Raw genomic sequence first — 16,778 nt, 5'->3', positions numbered from 1 at the left:
GGAAGTGGTGGTGCGGTCCCCTACGGCACTGCGTAGGATCCTACGGTCTTGGCGTGCATCCGTGCGTCGCTGCGGTCCGGTCCCAGGTCGACGGGCACGTGCACCTTCCGCCGACCACTGGCGACAACATCGATGTACTGTGGAGACCTCACGCCCCACGTGTTGAGCAATTCGGCGGTACGTCCACCCGGCCTCCCGCATGCCCACTATACGCCCTCGCTCAAAGTTCGTCAACTGCACATACGGTTCACGTCCACGCTGTCGCGGCATGCTACCAGTGTTAAAGACTGCGATGGAGCTCCGTATGCCACGGCAAACTGGCTGACACTGACGGCGGCGGTGCACAAATGCTGCGCAGCTAGCGCCATTCGACGGCCAACACCGCGGTTCCTGGTGTGTCCGCTGTGCCGTACGTGTGATCATTGCTTGTACAGCCCTCTCGCAGTGTCCGGAGCAAGTATTGTGGGTCTGACACACCGGTGTCAATGTATTCTTTTTGCCATTTCCAGGAGTGTATTTTTCTCGGACGAGTGTGCAATGTATTGCGGTGAAAAGGCGAGAAACATTTATTTCTTTAGTAAAGAATACGCAAATTTTAAAGAAAACTGCAGATCTGTATGAACAACTTTAACGCAACCCACCATATCTTATTATCCTGGCTACAGTGTCACTTAGTAGATCCACATTTCTTCGACGGTACTTTGAATCACATTACGCATCTCACCATGCTACGTAATTGGTTTATTCCATATCTGCGAGACTCAGACTGTTCTATCTTCTATGTTCCCGGCAGGATGGGGCACCAGCCCAATATACTATTGCTGTTAGAGAATGTCTCAGGATGTATTTCCATATAAATGGATTGGACGTGCTTCTAACCATATGCCTGCGCCTTTGGAATGGCCACCCCGAGGTCCTGATCTGTCGTTTTGTGACAATGCATTATGGGGGTTAATAAAAAAGAAGGTCGCTGCTGCCACATGTTACGAGACAACTGACTGACTTAAGAATGCTGTTCGAAGCGCATTTACAGTCATCACGCCAGCAATGTTGAGGAGAATTTCATATCGTACATGGAGGAGAATCGCATTCTGTTAGGAAAAAGACTGTGTACACACAGGCGCTCTGGAATAAATTATCAAGAGTGGGCACACTACATCAAAGTTTTTCTGTGACATGATCCCACATTAATACCTGGTGGTTATAATTAAAGTGCAGCTACTTACAGAGTAATTATCGTAAGGCAGCTATACTTGGTAGATTTTCTAACGCGTTAATGCGGAAACGATTTACGCTGGAAAAAAAAATTAGTTCCAATTTTGGCCGCCAGGTGCAAATCTGGCGCTGTGAAAGCACGAAACACGTATAATGTTTCCACATGTAACGGTTTAGGAACGGGACGTGGGCAGAAAAAGTCAAACAAGTGAGAAAGGCATAATTTTGATTTTATTATTAAGCACCTCTTACACAATTTGTTCCATATTAACACCGGAGACGTCGATGAGCTGCTGCACAGAGCCACATTAGCAGCTGGTGGCCAAGATTGGAACTAATTTTTTTCCAGCGTAAATACAAAGGTTCTGCATTAACGCATTAGCATATCCACCAACTTTGGCTGCCATGCGATAGTTAAAGCCCACACTGGGCGTCCGTGAGTAGCTGCACTTTAATTATAACCACCCAGTACAATTCGGCCATTATGAATATGTGAACACACGATAGAGGGAGGTGGGACTTTGTGATGATTCTGTAGAATTACTATTTCGCTCATGCAGAAGTATGACAACATTTATGCAAATAGTTACATTCACTGCTAACAAGTGGAGTTACTTATTACATTTACAGAACACGGGCGCATACTTCAAGATGCCTCAACTTGGATTATCAACTGAAATTAACATATACTCGAATGAAAATTATGCAGAGCCTTTATGTTTCGAAATTGAGTGTCTTTAAATGTATGTTACTGTCTCGAAGTAACTTTGTCGTTACATCACATATGCCTCGCGAAATGGCCACAACGAGAAAATTCGAGAAATTAGAGCTGATAGGGAGGTTTACCGACAACCATTGTTTCCACGCGCCTTTCGCGAATGGAACAGGGAAGGGGGGATCAGTCAGCGCTACCAGAAGTACCCTCCACCACACATCGTCAGTTGGCTTACGGAGTATTGATATAGGTGATTTAGAAGTACAAGAGTCACCAGCAATTGGTAGCCTTGACTACTGTGTCCTTTAACAATTTATTGGGTCAACGATAGCTTAGATACGTACAAAAAATGTTAACATTACCGGTTTCTGCAAATTGTTGCCACCTTCAGATGTGCTTTATCACCAAAAAGATTCGTACACACAAACAAATATAGCTAGGTTCAAATGGTTCAAATAGCTCTGAGTACTATGGGACTTAACATCTGAGGTCATGAGTCCTCTAGAACTTAGAACTACTTAAACCTAACTAACCTAAGGACATCACACACATCCATGCCCGAGGCAGGATTCGAACCTGCGACCGTAGCGGTCGCGCGGTTCCAGACTGAAGCGCCTAGAACCACTCGGCCACAACGGCCGGCTGTTCTTCTTTCATTTGTGCTTTAAATGGAAGAGTAGGGATAGAGATTTGTGGCAGCACTTGCGTCTAACTTCTACTAATGTCCAGAAGCACTGACATATCGTATGTAACAGCGTATTATTTACAACGCGTACAACTGTTTTTATGATAGAAATAAATTCAAGTTTTGGTATATATGCCGGTGCAGTGGTCAAACTCTCTCGTTAGTGGCAACAAGCGTAAAACGCAATTCCTCAACGAACTGTCATCGGTATTTCAGTAGCACCACAGTCATTAATGACAAAAAAATGGTTCAAATGGCTCTGAGCACTATGCGACTTAACTTCTGAGGTCATCAGTCGCCTAGAACTTAGAACTAATTAAACCTAACTAACCTAAGGACATCACACACATCCATGCCCGAGGCAGGATTCGAACCTGCGACCGTAGCAGTCCCGCGGTTCCGGAATGAGCACCTAGAACCGCTAGACCACCGCGGCCGGCATTAATGACAAACCCGATGGGTTATGTAAAGTAAGCGGTAGTTGATACAACACAGAGTGATCTGAATCGAATAGCTGCTTTTGATTTCTCAGCAAATATTAGCTATCAACGACACGTTCAAACCAAACTCTGTGCCAAAAGCTGGAGCTCGCAAATAATAGCGGTGAAGGACGACGGACCAGTTATGCAAAAGAACTCAGCAGCTCGGTTAGGGTAATCTACACGTTAATGGTGCTTCACAAACTGGAGGTGTTAAGGAAGTTAACGTGTCGCAATTTACTACACTTTCATATTAGGAATAACGTAAGCAGTAGCAAATTTATTGTTGACTTGCTAAGAATGCTAATCGACTCATTTCGTGAGCGGTTACACTGGAAATATGGTATTTAAATGTAGAGCGTATCAGCACGTAGCCGCATAAGTAGAATGTTCAAATGTATATTCAGAGTCATGTAAGTAACTATAATGTACACGGAAGTCAAACCAATAGACATTCTTTAAACGTACTCCATGTGAGTCCTAGTGTTAGACCACGTTATTGATCACAGAGATCAGCCTGATCTTCTATCTTCGGAATAGAGGCGTGTTCTCTTTATTATTAACGTGTGTCATCTGCTATTTACCGAAAATGCCTGTCTATTACAGCAGCTCAGTTTGTAAACTGGGTCAAGTAATATTGAACTGTATCTGTATCTAATGTGTTTGCAAAGAGTCTCCCACGCCCGGGTTCCCGGGTTCGATTCCCGGCGGGGTCAGGGATTTTCTCTGCCTCGTGATGGCTGGGTGTTGTGTGCTGTCCTTAGGTTAGTTAGGTTTAAGTAGTTCTAAGTTCTAGGGGACTTATGACCACAGCAGTTGAGTCCCATAGTGCTCAGAGCCATTTGAACCATTTTGCAAAGAGTCAACATTGTTGCTCAGCCATACAGCGGCTGTATTGTTTCATCTATGGGAGTTCGTCAAAATCTAATAAGTAATACAGTTTTGAGCAAAATACGAACTTTGCAAAGAGTTTAATGTTTGTCATGTTAGACCGCGTCTGGAAACATGCAAACATGGTGTGTCCAATCTTCAAATAATTTTTGATGACTTTCGCCTTAAAAGCGGGAGCGTGACACAATTGTATTTTAAGATAATAGTATACAAAAGCACATTGGAAGTCCAACCGTAGATGTTTAGCACGGGCAGTCAAATATTTTGTTTTGTAGTCCGTATTAGAAAGCCTTAGTACCTGTCGCAAAATTTCTGAGAAATGGTCGTTTATCATTGGTTATCGGTACGGTCTGGTTCATGAAGTACAGTTGTTACATATGGGAGTGAATACCATTATCTTTGGTACAATATTTCTATCTGCAACATTTTAAATGAGGGTTTTGTATATCTATCCTTGTGGCTGGAGGTCTGGGTGACTACGGCCGTTCACCTATATAAGAAAATCAAACACCTACGGCCGTCCATATGAAGTCATTTATTGTTGTTGGAGAGACATCCGTATGCATGGTGTATACGGATGGTGTTAACCCCTTCAGCATCAGCTAAGGCCTGAAGATGGTGCACTGAAGCGCCGAAACTGATGGATTTACAATGAAGGACATCATAAGGACGGCTGTAGGAGTTTCATTTTCTTACATTTTAAATGAGGCTCCATTCTCTGGAATGTTAAGTTTTGAATTAAATCCTTGTATGGTGAGAATAATAAAACTGCATCACATAACATGATTCGCGCAAAGTGAACATAATTCAAAATTAGTTTACTGAGAAGTATGAGTAAATACTTCAGGAAACTGAACTGTTCATATCGTTTCGAGGGAAATGGCTTTCTTCGTTGAAACAAAGAAGTGCAAGCAAATGATATTTCAAAAAGCAATTTCCAGTTTCGCTGAAATATGGTGACGTGCTCAATAAGAACATACTTCAGTTACTGGATCCCGTCAAAAGAGACTATCGCTGTTGTAACAGTGTTGTGTAGTAATACTGCTATAAGATGCACATGTGCGGGAACATATCCGCAAGTGGTAGAAAGCATTCAATTTGTAGGGATAAAATCTTTCAGTTTAATCAAGATTCATTCTTAAATCTCGGTGCTTTGTGGGCCTGAAATTCTGTAACTTTTACAATTCGTTAGTGTAGGTTGCCTGTTCACGCATCGGATTAATATTATCAGGCACAGAAATATAAACGGGACTATCGAACATGTCGACAGAAGCGAGATAATCATCTATAATTTGATGCATTGAGTGGTCAGTCCCGTCGTTACGGCACATCCTTTACTGTGCGAGTTTGATAAGAACGGCATACGACACCTTGGCAGCCATAGGAGGATGACGTGGAATCGTCAAGACTCCGTAGAATCTCACATCTTGCCATAAGTGTACTGTGCTGACAAGGAAAACATTAGACAGCATTTTCGGAAACTATACAGGGTGTTACAAAAAGGTACGGCCAAACTTTCAGGAAACATTCCTCACACACAAAGAAAGAAAATATGTTATGTGGACATGTGTCCGGAAACGCTTACTTTCCATGTTAGAACTCATTTTATTATTTCTCTTCAAATCACATTAATCATGGAATGGAAACACACAGCAACATAACGTACCAGCGTGACTTCAAACGCTTTGTAACAGGAAATGTTAAAAATGTCCTCCGTTAGCGAGGATACATGCATCCACCCTCCGTCGCATGGAATCCCTGTTGCGCTGATGCAGCCCTGGAGAATGGCGTATTGTATCACAGCCGTCCACAATACGAGCACGAAGAGTCTCTACATTTGGTACCGGGGTTGCTTTCAAATGCCCCCATAAATGAAAATCAAGAGGTTTGAGGTCAGGAGAGCGTGGAGACCATGGAATTGGTCCGCCTCTACCAATCCATTGGTCACCGAATCTGTTGTTGAGAAGCGTACGAACACTTCGACTGAAATGTGCAGGAGCTCCATCGTGCACGAACCACATGTTGTGTCGTACTTTTAAAGGCACATGTTCTAGCAGCACAGGTAGAGTATCCCGTATGAAATTATGATAACGTGCTCCATTGAGCGTAGGTGGAAGAACATGGGGCCCAATCAAGACATCACCAACAATGCCTGCCCAAACGTTCACAGAAAATCTGTGTTGATGACGTGATTGCACAATTGCGTGCGGATTCTCTGTGAAAATTTACAATTTGATCACGTTGGAATGAAGCCTCATCCGTAAAGAGAACATTTGCACTGAAATGAGGATTGACACATTGTTGGATGAACCATTGGCAGAAGTGTACCCGTGGAGGCCAATCAGCTGCTGATAGTGCCTGCACACGCTGTACATGGTACGGAAACAACTGGTTCTCCCGTAGCACTCTCCATACAGTGACGTGGTCAACGTTACCTTGTACAACAGAAACTTCTCTGACGCTGACATTAGGGTTATCGTCAACTGCACGAAGAATTGCCTCGTCCATTGCAGGTGTCCTCGTCGTTCTAGGTCTTCCCCAGTCGCTAGTCATAGGCTGGAATGTTCCGTGCTCCCTAAGGCGCCGATCAATTGCTTCGAACGTCTTCCTGTCGGGACACCTTCGTTCTGGAAATCTGTCTCGATACATACGCACCGCGCCACGGCTATTGCCCCGTGCTAATCCATACATCAAATGGGCATCTGCCAACTCCGCATTTGTAAACATTGCACTGACTGCAAAACCACGTTCGTGATGAACACTAACCTGTTGATGCTACGTACTGATGTGCTTGATGCTAGTACTGTAGAGCAATGAGTCGCATGTCAACACAAGCACCGAAGTCAACATTACCTTCCTTCAATTGGGCCAACTGGCGGTGAATCGAGGAAGTACAGTACATACTGACGAAACTAAAATGAGCTCTAACATGGAAATTAAGCGTTTCCGGACACATGTTCTCATAACATCTTTTCTTTATTTGTGTGTGAGGAATGTTTCCTGAAAGTTTGGCCGTACCTTTTTGTAACACCCTGTATACATTTTCTACCAAATGATGCTATGAGTCAAGATGAACTAGTTGAGGTCGCACTGCAGTCGATCCAGAAACATGCCGATTCCAGGAAGTATGTGCATGACAAAGTTGCGAAGCCGCAAATACACCACACAAACGGGTAGTTGTTTACTGAGTGATACACAAATCCATAGAAATGGACCAAAGAAATGAAGAAATTATATTAGTGCTACATTGATCCATTTAAAATCAAAAGGACTGTGTCAAAAAAGTCAGTGGAGGTTGCATGCATTAATACAAATAAACCCTATAATCTACAACATATTGAAAAGGCGCGATTATATCATGGCGGTTATTGTTGCTATCACAGTTAAGGTGGCGAAACAGCTGGTAGATAGGACGAGACTTCTGTGGCTGGCTGCAGGAGGCGAACGTTGCATGTTTGCACAGTCTGTAAAGGCGAATATGACATAGTGCGTGGCGCTAGTGGAAGAGGAATATTTCCATGGGTAAGGTAGAACTGTTTTCGGAGCCCTCTGTACCAACCACCTTGCTGGAAAAGGGAGCCATTTGATGTCGCTTTCTCGTGAGAGCACGAAGGAGCGCCCAGGATCATTGGACGCTCACGAGAAATATAAAAACAATGTAAATTATACTCATCGTCAGATCAAGACTGTGCTTTAGTCGCGGAACGCTCTTTGTGTTAGAGAGCATTGGCAAAATGCTAGTGTATGAGAGGAAACATAAAACTGTAGACTACGTCCAGATAAGAGCTGACCGTTCGCATATATTAAGATGTGGTGTTTTTCCCATAAAATATTGTAGGGATGAAGTCCTTGACATCCTCGTAATATATAGGAACTGGTGGTACTTAGATAATTTCACAGTCCGAGGATCTTGTTTATAACTTTCCGTTAATGTAGAACATGTCAAATGGTTTCTAAAAAATAATATATTCAGTGAATCCTTGTAATATATAGGAACTGGTGGTACTTATATATTTTCATATTCCGTGGATCTTGTTTATAACTTTCCGTTGATGTAGAACACGTCAAATGATTTCTAAAAATAATATATTTAATGAAAATATAGCTGCCTATTTATCATGTTTGTGGATGTTTTTAGTATAATCAGTGTTTAAACTGACGAACTGGAACACACACACACACAGACACACACGCACACACACACACACACACACACACACATACACACACACACAACTAGTTTTTATTGTAAAACATGTTTGTGCTGTGGAAAGAATTGTCAAGAACTTGGGTTTTCAGTTATTGATTATCAAGACCTCTACCTCACTAGGAATTTGACCAACTACTTGTGTGGCTAATTTCCTCTTTTCTATGCAAGTCAGGTTGTGAATAGCGGACATCGTTTTTACTGCTAGTGCTATATGAGAACTAGTGTGTGTTGTTCTCAGACCGTATCAGTTGTTTACAGAAAAAATAGGTATAATGTTAGGCTTTTAATAGAACGGGTAGTTGCTTAATGAGACAGTAGGATGTACGTCACATGACATCCTGGTTCAAATTTTTGGTCATAAAATGCTTTAAATTTAAATATATTCCATACGACATCAATGAATGGAAATGCGGGAAGTAAACTAAATTTACAAAATTTCTGAAACCAAATTCCACAATCTCAGGCATCGCGGTGGTGATAAATTTATGCATGTAACAAGATCTTAAATATGCGAAAGACTCCCATTTCCCGAGTTAAACAATGAGCACACCCAGAAAGTTTCAACATTCTGTTTTAATGTTGCTCTTTTGCAATCTTCTGCTTCAATTATTGAAGCTTCACTACCTTTCGCACACGTGTGTGGAATGTTTACCTAATTGTTAGTTGTGCACGTAACCGTTCCGTAATTTTACCGAGATTGTCATTAACCTCGTTTTCTGCTGATGCACTTCTGTCCTGAGATTCCTTGGCGTGAATCATCATACGGAAAAGAACTCGGCTGAAGAGCGGATAACACACCATTCATCTCTTGAATATGACACTCGTATTATTTCCGCATTAGCGATAAAGTGGAAGGTCAGATGCGTTAAACAGAGTCGTAGTGGTTCTAGCATTGATCCCCCCCTATGCCCCGCCAGTGAGAGGTGGCTGATGTGCCAAGCATAAATGATAAAGTTAAGCTACAAATTATTGTATAGATGGAAACAGTATTGTGATTGATTCACGTGTGTTGTCCTATTGTAATACAAAGCCATTATAATTTCCCCCCTGCAGTAATCAAGTGCAGCAATTGAGTGTATCTTGCAGTGATTGGGAACGCGGTTACTAACGTGCTTTCGTAATGTTTGTATTGTTCTTACGGACTGCACAATTTGGAGCATAAGCATTTTCTACAGGGTTTGGCAGAGTGGAGCATTTGGAGAAAAGAAAAAGTCGAACACTTTTTATTGCATAATATAGTTTTATTTACTTAGAAGAAAGAAGTGGGAGGTGTGTGCAGCAGGAGAAGGGGGGGGGGGTGGACGGAGGGGCAGGTGGGAGGCGTCGCCCTGCCGGCCTAGTAGACGATCCTGTAGCCGTGCTGCTCCACCGGCTCCACGCTGTAGGCGACGTGCACGCCGGACGCGTAGGCGTAGGGCGCGGGGGCGACGACGGCGGCGGCGGGGGCGGCCACCGAGTAGCCCAGCGGCGACACGACGCCGCCCAGCAGGCCGGGCGCGGCCGCGGCCACAGCCACCAGCGCGAACAGGAACAGCTGTCGAGGGAAAAAAGTTACCTATGTCAGTGAACCAAACAAAATGTAATTTTATTTAATTGTACGTTTTTTTTCTCATTTCATTTCGAATACGCCACATTTCAGATGGACTCAATCAAATTTGAATTTAATCTCGAGAACGACCACTGTATGTAAAAAGTTTGCTTTTTTAAATTGATGATGATGAGGTCCCATACTCCGAGGAGCGTAGGGAACGATGCGGAAGACCCGCACCGCCGACTAGGCAAGGTCGTAGCGGAGGTGGTTTGCCATTGTCTTCCTCCGACCGTAATGGGGATGAATGATGATGACACAAGAACACCCAGGCATCCCGAGGCAGGGAAAATCCTTGACCCCGCCGGGAATCGAACCCGGGACTCTGTGCGCGAGAAGCGAGAACGCTACCGCAAGACCACGAGCTGCAGACTTTTTTGATTACTATATTAAATATTGCACATGACGTCTCAATTCGTTACCGTTGGTCAAGAATGCATCGTTTGCTGCAGATACGTTCCTAGAGATACGTGCAGGGAATCAGCACTTAGTGACGAATATACTGTCTCGAAGCAGTTTCGTCTGTTGCAACCAACGAACTTGAAGACACGTGTCACAGTGCAATAGAACAAAACCGTAGCACTAACTTACGTGAAAGCTTGACATACTGTCATCTGCAGGAAATCCGTTACAGCACAATTAAATACAATAATAGGAAGTGCGACAACAGACTGCATTACAACACATTAGCAAGCTTTGTTGTGGGCAGGAAACATGTTTACGACAGTTTAGGGACGCAGAGACCACGAACCTCTTCCTCCGGTTTTCTTCCCGACTTACTTGCTCTCTGCATCTCGGTACGGTATTTTTCTTTCTTGTTTATGTAGCTAATTTGCTTTGTGTGTCGGACCGGAAGTATAGACGTACTGTGAGAACGGTCGTGAGGCGTACCTGGGTATTTCACTCAGACTCTGTGCTAGCAACTCTACTTCTGTATTTAACTCTAGGAGCAGCAATGAAAAGTCATTGCGACAGTGGATACCAAACGAGCGAGAGAGGTTCTGCCGCAAAACTGGCGCCTGCCTCACACTGGCATCAGATTAGTTGAGGGCAGCAAGGGACAGTCTTAACGCCGTCACTCACGAAGATTTGGGTGAGCAGAGCATATTTGCCACACAATTTGACTTACGAGATGACAGCAACAGCAGTGGAAGTTAGTGGGAAGTCACTGACACCTGTGACCGTGAGTCACGTGTTTTGCACAGCTATTTTCGCACAACATAAGACGTAGTGTTCCCAGCTCTGTTCGGAGTAAGATAGATGAGCGTCACAGTCTCACTGCACAACTATCAGCGCTACACTATGATGGACATGCGGAGACGACTGACGTCGATGCTTCCATCGATTCAAAACGAATCCTCCGCTGTCAGTTCAGGACAGCTTATGAATTTGCGAAATGTCTGTTGTGCCCAGTCGAGATCACTTTGAAGGTGAATAAACGTTTGAATCGTGTATTTCCTTTACAAGTGATAACGATTTACCGAGCTTTACAAGCATCTTGTACATTTACGGGGCAATATCAAGCAATTCAGTGGTGCAGGTAAGACTGTATACTTCTACATCAACATCTACATACATAATCTCCAAGCCACCGTATCGTGTGGGATGGGGAGTACCCTGTACCACTACTGGTCATTTAATTTCCTGTAACACTCGAAAACAGAGCGAGGGAAAAACTACTCTCCGTACGCTTTCGTATGAGCTCTACTCTGTCCAGTCTTATCTTCGTCGTTGTTACGCGAAATGTACGTTGACGACAGCAGAATCGTTCTGCAGTCAGTCTCAAATGCCGGTTCTCTGAAGTTACGAAGTAGTGCTCGTCGAAAACAACGTCCCTCCAGTGATTCCCATTTGCGCTCCCGACCTACCGGTAACAAATCTAGCAGCCTGTTTTTGAATTGGTACGATGTCTTCCTCTAATCTGACCTGGTGTGCATCCCAAACATTCGAACGGCAGTGAACATGGTTTGCACTGGTATCCTATTTATGCGGTCTCCTTTACAGATGTACCACACTTCCCTAAAATTCTCCAAGTAAACCGAAGTCGACCATTAGGCAGTGATTTATCTAATAAACAGTCTCAAACGATAACAAAACGGGGAATATTTTATTGGTGTCTGTTAATTTGAAACCAACATTTTTAGAACCACATTGTTCATGGTCGCTGGGACGGTTTCTGTCGTAGCGATATTAGTATTCAACGCATTCCCAGCAGTGACCACATGTCTGTAATTAAGTTATTACAGTTATCAGGCAGTAACGCACGTTGCAGTAACAATTGCCTGAGAATGACAAGCATACACCTGAGATGTGGAAGAACCATGGTTTCTCTAGAACGAACAAAGTCATTTTACAGTGCGTTTGGTAAGTTATTTGTCCCACAATCCTCGCCCATTCCATTCCCAGTAATAATTTTTTCGAGATTTTTGTAGGCACTCATTTACTTTTCTTACGGAAAACAAAGGAATTCGCAAAGATATTAAGAAAATTGTTGCAAAAAATTCCGAAATATTGTGCAATACAATTTATTACCTGGCATGAAAAGCTGAGAAAAGTTTTTTTTCTTACGCATGTTCCGTGCGAACATTTTTTAGAAGTGTTTCTCCATTGGTAAGTGAAACAATTCATTTATTTCAGGGTGCTACGCCTTACTCAACAAGGGTATTGCACTTCTTTGCAGAAGTACCTTACTTATGTTAAGAAGGACGCTATACATTAGTGGAGAGCGTTTCAGAACTGATCTTCCAACATACTAAGAATAATGTTATAATGGCGGTTGTTACATTAACTGTATGGAAGTAAGTCCTATTCGAAGCAGTAGGAAACTGAATCATAAAAATACTGGACAGAGTAACCGTTCGACAAATATTTGCAGCAGAACAGTCCCAGAAAATGTGTACTGACTTAAGTGGCAATGCAAGAATGGCGAATTACGTGTAGTTATTTTAACTTCTTAACGGTTCATAGCACGAAATCGTGACCATAATTACTGTTACGGAACTATAGCCATTCCAATTTACAAAACAGATGATTCCATCTGAGAACACATGTGGATCAAAACACAGTGCGATAAGTTTATTTGAAAATGTGTTCTCACACTTAGATGGTCAGTGCCATTGATGTATAGGTTATTAGACGTATGTTTTTTTAACAACAGAAAATACACCGTAGCTACTTTGACATTTACTGCACAGTTTAATGAGACGCTTTTGACACAAACGGTCCCATATTTGTACTGCGGTCTGCATCGGGTGTTGTTTCGTGGCTACGGAAGTAGGCAACACGCTTTACTATACAGATATGCCGGCAGCCGATCCCAACACCTGCCCCGGTTTCTCTCAGGCCACTTCGGCGTCGTATTTGTACTTGATTCGATTACTACGGATGTTCAGAGGTAATCGTGCCCGTGTGACGGCTAAAATAACTCCACTGAAAAGGTTGTTGACATGGTTGAACCATAACGTGGCCATCTCCCAAAGCGCAAAACATCACAAATCTGCTGGACTCTATCGTTCTAAGGCGGTTATAAATAATGTTCTTTATGCCATACATATTTAGAAATTTCGACAGCTAAACAGAAGTCCGTACGAGGTTTCTGTAACGCCTGGATGACAAGTTAAGTGCGAAAATACTCGGCGACGCGTCTTGTAATGCACGAAATGGAGCCGGACGCGCGTGGTGAGGCAGAGAATGCTTGTGGCAGGACTTACGAGCTTGTACATGGCGGCGGAGCGGGCGTCGACTGGCTGGCAGCTGCTGGAGGAGCGAGTGATGCTGCGGCAGTGCCGGCGGGCCTTTATATAGCGGCGCCCCTCCCGCCCTGGGCGGCCTTCGCGAACCTCCGCCGCCCAGGGGCGACGGACACGCAGACCCGCCGCTACCGCCAGCACAGCTGCCGGGCCAGGGATACGACCATCTCATACGTTCAAGTTCTGAAATCCAGGGAACAGCCGGGGTCTGGCAGTTCGCCATATTATTAGCTTTAGAAGTGACTCATGCAGTGTTTGGACGAAATACACTCCTGGAAATTGAAATAAGAACACCGTGAATTCATTGTCCCAGGAAGGGGAAACTTTATTGACACATTCCTGGGGTCAGATACATCACATGATCACACTGACAGAACCACAGGCACATAGACACAGGCAACAGAGCATGCACAACGTCGGCACTAGTACAGTGTATATCCACCTTTCGCAGCAATGCAGGCTGCTATTCTCCCATGGAGACGATCGTAGAGACGCTGGATGTAGTCCTGTGGAACGGCTTGCCATGCCATTTCCACCTGGCGCCTCAGTTGGACCAGCGTTCGTGCTGGACGTGCAGACCGCGTGAGACGACGCTTCATCCAGTCCCAAACATGCTCAATGGGGGACAGATCCGGAGATCTTGCTGGCCAGGGTAGTTGACTTACACCTTCTAGAGCACGTTGGGTGGCACGGGATACATGCGGACGTGCATTGTCCTGTTGGAACAGCAAGTTCCCTTGCCGGTCTAGGAATGGTAGAACGATGGGTTCGATGACTATTCAGTGTCCCCTCGACGATCACCAGTGGTGTACGGCCAGTGTAGGAGATCGCTCCCCACACCATGATGCCGGGTGTTGGCCCTGTGTGCCTCGGTCGTATGCAGTCCTGATTGTGGCGCTCACCTGCACGGCGCCAAACACGCATACGACCATCATTGGCACCAAGGCAGAAGCGACTCTCATCGCTGAAGACGACACGTCTCCATTCGTCCCTCCATTCACGCCTGTCGCGACACCACTGGAGGCGGGCTGCACGATGTTGGGGCGTGAGCGGAAGACGGCCTAACGGTGTGCGGGACCGTAGCCCAGCTTCATGGAGACGGTTGCGAATGGTCCTCGCCGATACCCCAGGAGCAACAGTGTCCCTAATTTGCTGGGAAGTGGCGGTGCGGTCCCCTACGGCACTGCGTAGGATCCTACGGTCTTGGCGTGCATCCGTGCGTCGCTGCGGTCCGGTCCCAGGTCGACGGGCACGTGCGCCTTCCGCCGACCACTGGCGACAACATCGATGTACTGTGGAGACCTCACGCCCCACGTGTTGAGCAATTCGGCGGTACGTCCACCCGGCCTCCCGCATGCCCACTATACGCCCTCGCTCAAAGTCCGTCAACTGCACATACGGTTCACGTCCACGCTGTCGCGGCATGCTACCAGTGTTAAAGACTGCGATGGAGCTCCGTATGCCACGGCAAACTGGCTGACACTGACGGCGGCGGTGCACAAATGCTGCGCAGCTAGCGCCATTCGACGGCCAACACCGCGGTTCCTGGTATGTCCGCTGTGCCGTGCGTGTGATCATTGCTTGTACAGCCCTCTCGCAGTGTCCGGAGCAAGTATGGTGGGTCTGACACACCGGTGTCAATGTGTTCTTTTTTCCATTTCCAGGAGTGTACACTGAAGAGCGAAAGAAACTAGTGCATATGCCTAATATCGTGTAGAACCCCCTCGAGCAAGCAGAAGTGCCGCAACACTACGTGGCAAGGACTAGTCTAATGTCTTAAATAGTGCTGGAGGGAATGGACACCATGAACCCTGCAGGGCTGTCCATAAATCCGTAACAGTACGAGGATGTGGAGGTCTCGTCTGACCATCAAGTTACAAGGCATCCCAGATATGCTTAATACTGTTCATGTCTGCAGAGTTTGGTTGCTAGCGGAAGTGTTTAAACTCATAGAAGAGTTCCTGGAGCCGCTCTGCAACAATTCTGAAAGTGTGGGGTGTCGCATTGTCCTGCTGGGATTGTCCAAGTCCGTCGGAATGCACAATGGACACAAATGGAAGCAGGTGACCAGACACGATGCTTACGTACTTGTCACCTGTCTGAGTCGTATCTAAACGTATCATGAATCTCATAACACTCCAACTGCATTGCCCCACACCATTACAGAGTCTCCACCAGCCAGAACAGTCCCCTGGTGACATGCAGGGTCCACGGACTCATGAGGTTGTCTCCATATCCGTATATGTCCATCCGCACGAGGCAATTTGGAACGAGACTCGTCTAACGAGGCAATATGTTTCCAGTCATCAACAGTCCAATGTACATGTTGAGGGGCCCAAGCGAGGCGTAAAGCATTGAATCGTGCAGTCATCAAGAGTACACGAGTGGGCCTTCGGCTCCGAAAGCCCATGTCGATGATGTTTCGTTGAATGGTTCGTTGGCTGACACTTGTTAATAGCTCAGTGTTGAAATCTGCAGCAATTTGCGCAAGGATTGCACTCCTGTCACGTTGAACGATTCGTCGTTGGTCTCATTTTTGCAGGATCTTTTACCGGCCGAGGCGATGTCGAAGATTTGGTGTTTTACTGGATTCCTGATATTCACGGTGCAAGGGAAAATCTCCACTTGCAGGATCTTTTCCTGGCCGCAGCGATGTCGGAGATTTGATGTTTTGCGGGATTCCTGACATTCACGGTACACCCGTGAAATGGCCGTACGGGAAAATCTCCACTTCAATGCTAACTCAGAGATACTGGGTCCCATCGCTCGTGCGCCGACTACAACACTACGTTCATACTCACTTAAATTTTGATAATCTGCCATTGTAGCAGCAGTAACCGATCTAACAACTGCTTTATGCACTTGTTATCTTATATAGGCGCTGCCGACCGCAGCGCAATATTCTGTCTGTTTACATATCTCTCTATTTGAATATGCATACCTGTACCAATTTCTTTGCCGCTACAGTGAACTACTGGAGAAAGGGAAATGAAACATCAGAAGCAATGCGCTCACATCAGGGGAGTATAATTCATACATTTTACAAGCCGTTCACTGTATATGTGATCCGTTCTGAAGCCCTCAACCTCACAGTCCGCAACCGTCCAAGGCGCCTATCAGGTTGGTCCATAAGTCGTAGCGTTTTTCCATTAGTTTCATCAAGACAACAGGTATACATAATACAGACTTAAGCCATCAACAGTGTGTTCTCCCTCACTATTTACAACAGTCTGCCAACGCTGGGGC

Source organism: Schistocerca cancellata, chromosome 3 (assembly GCF_023864275.1).
Source record: "Schistocerca cancellata isolate TAMUIC-IGC-003103 chromosome 3, iqSchCanc2.1, whole genome shotgun sequence".
Lineage (NCBI taxonomy): Eukaryota > Metazoa > Arthropoda > Insecta > Orthoptera > Acrididae > Schistocerca > Schistocerca cancellata.
This window is presented reverse-complemented; position numbering follows the sequence as displayed.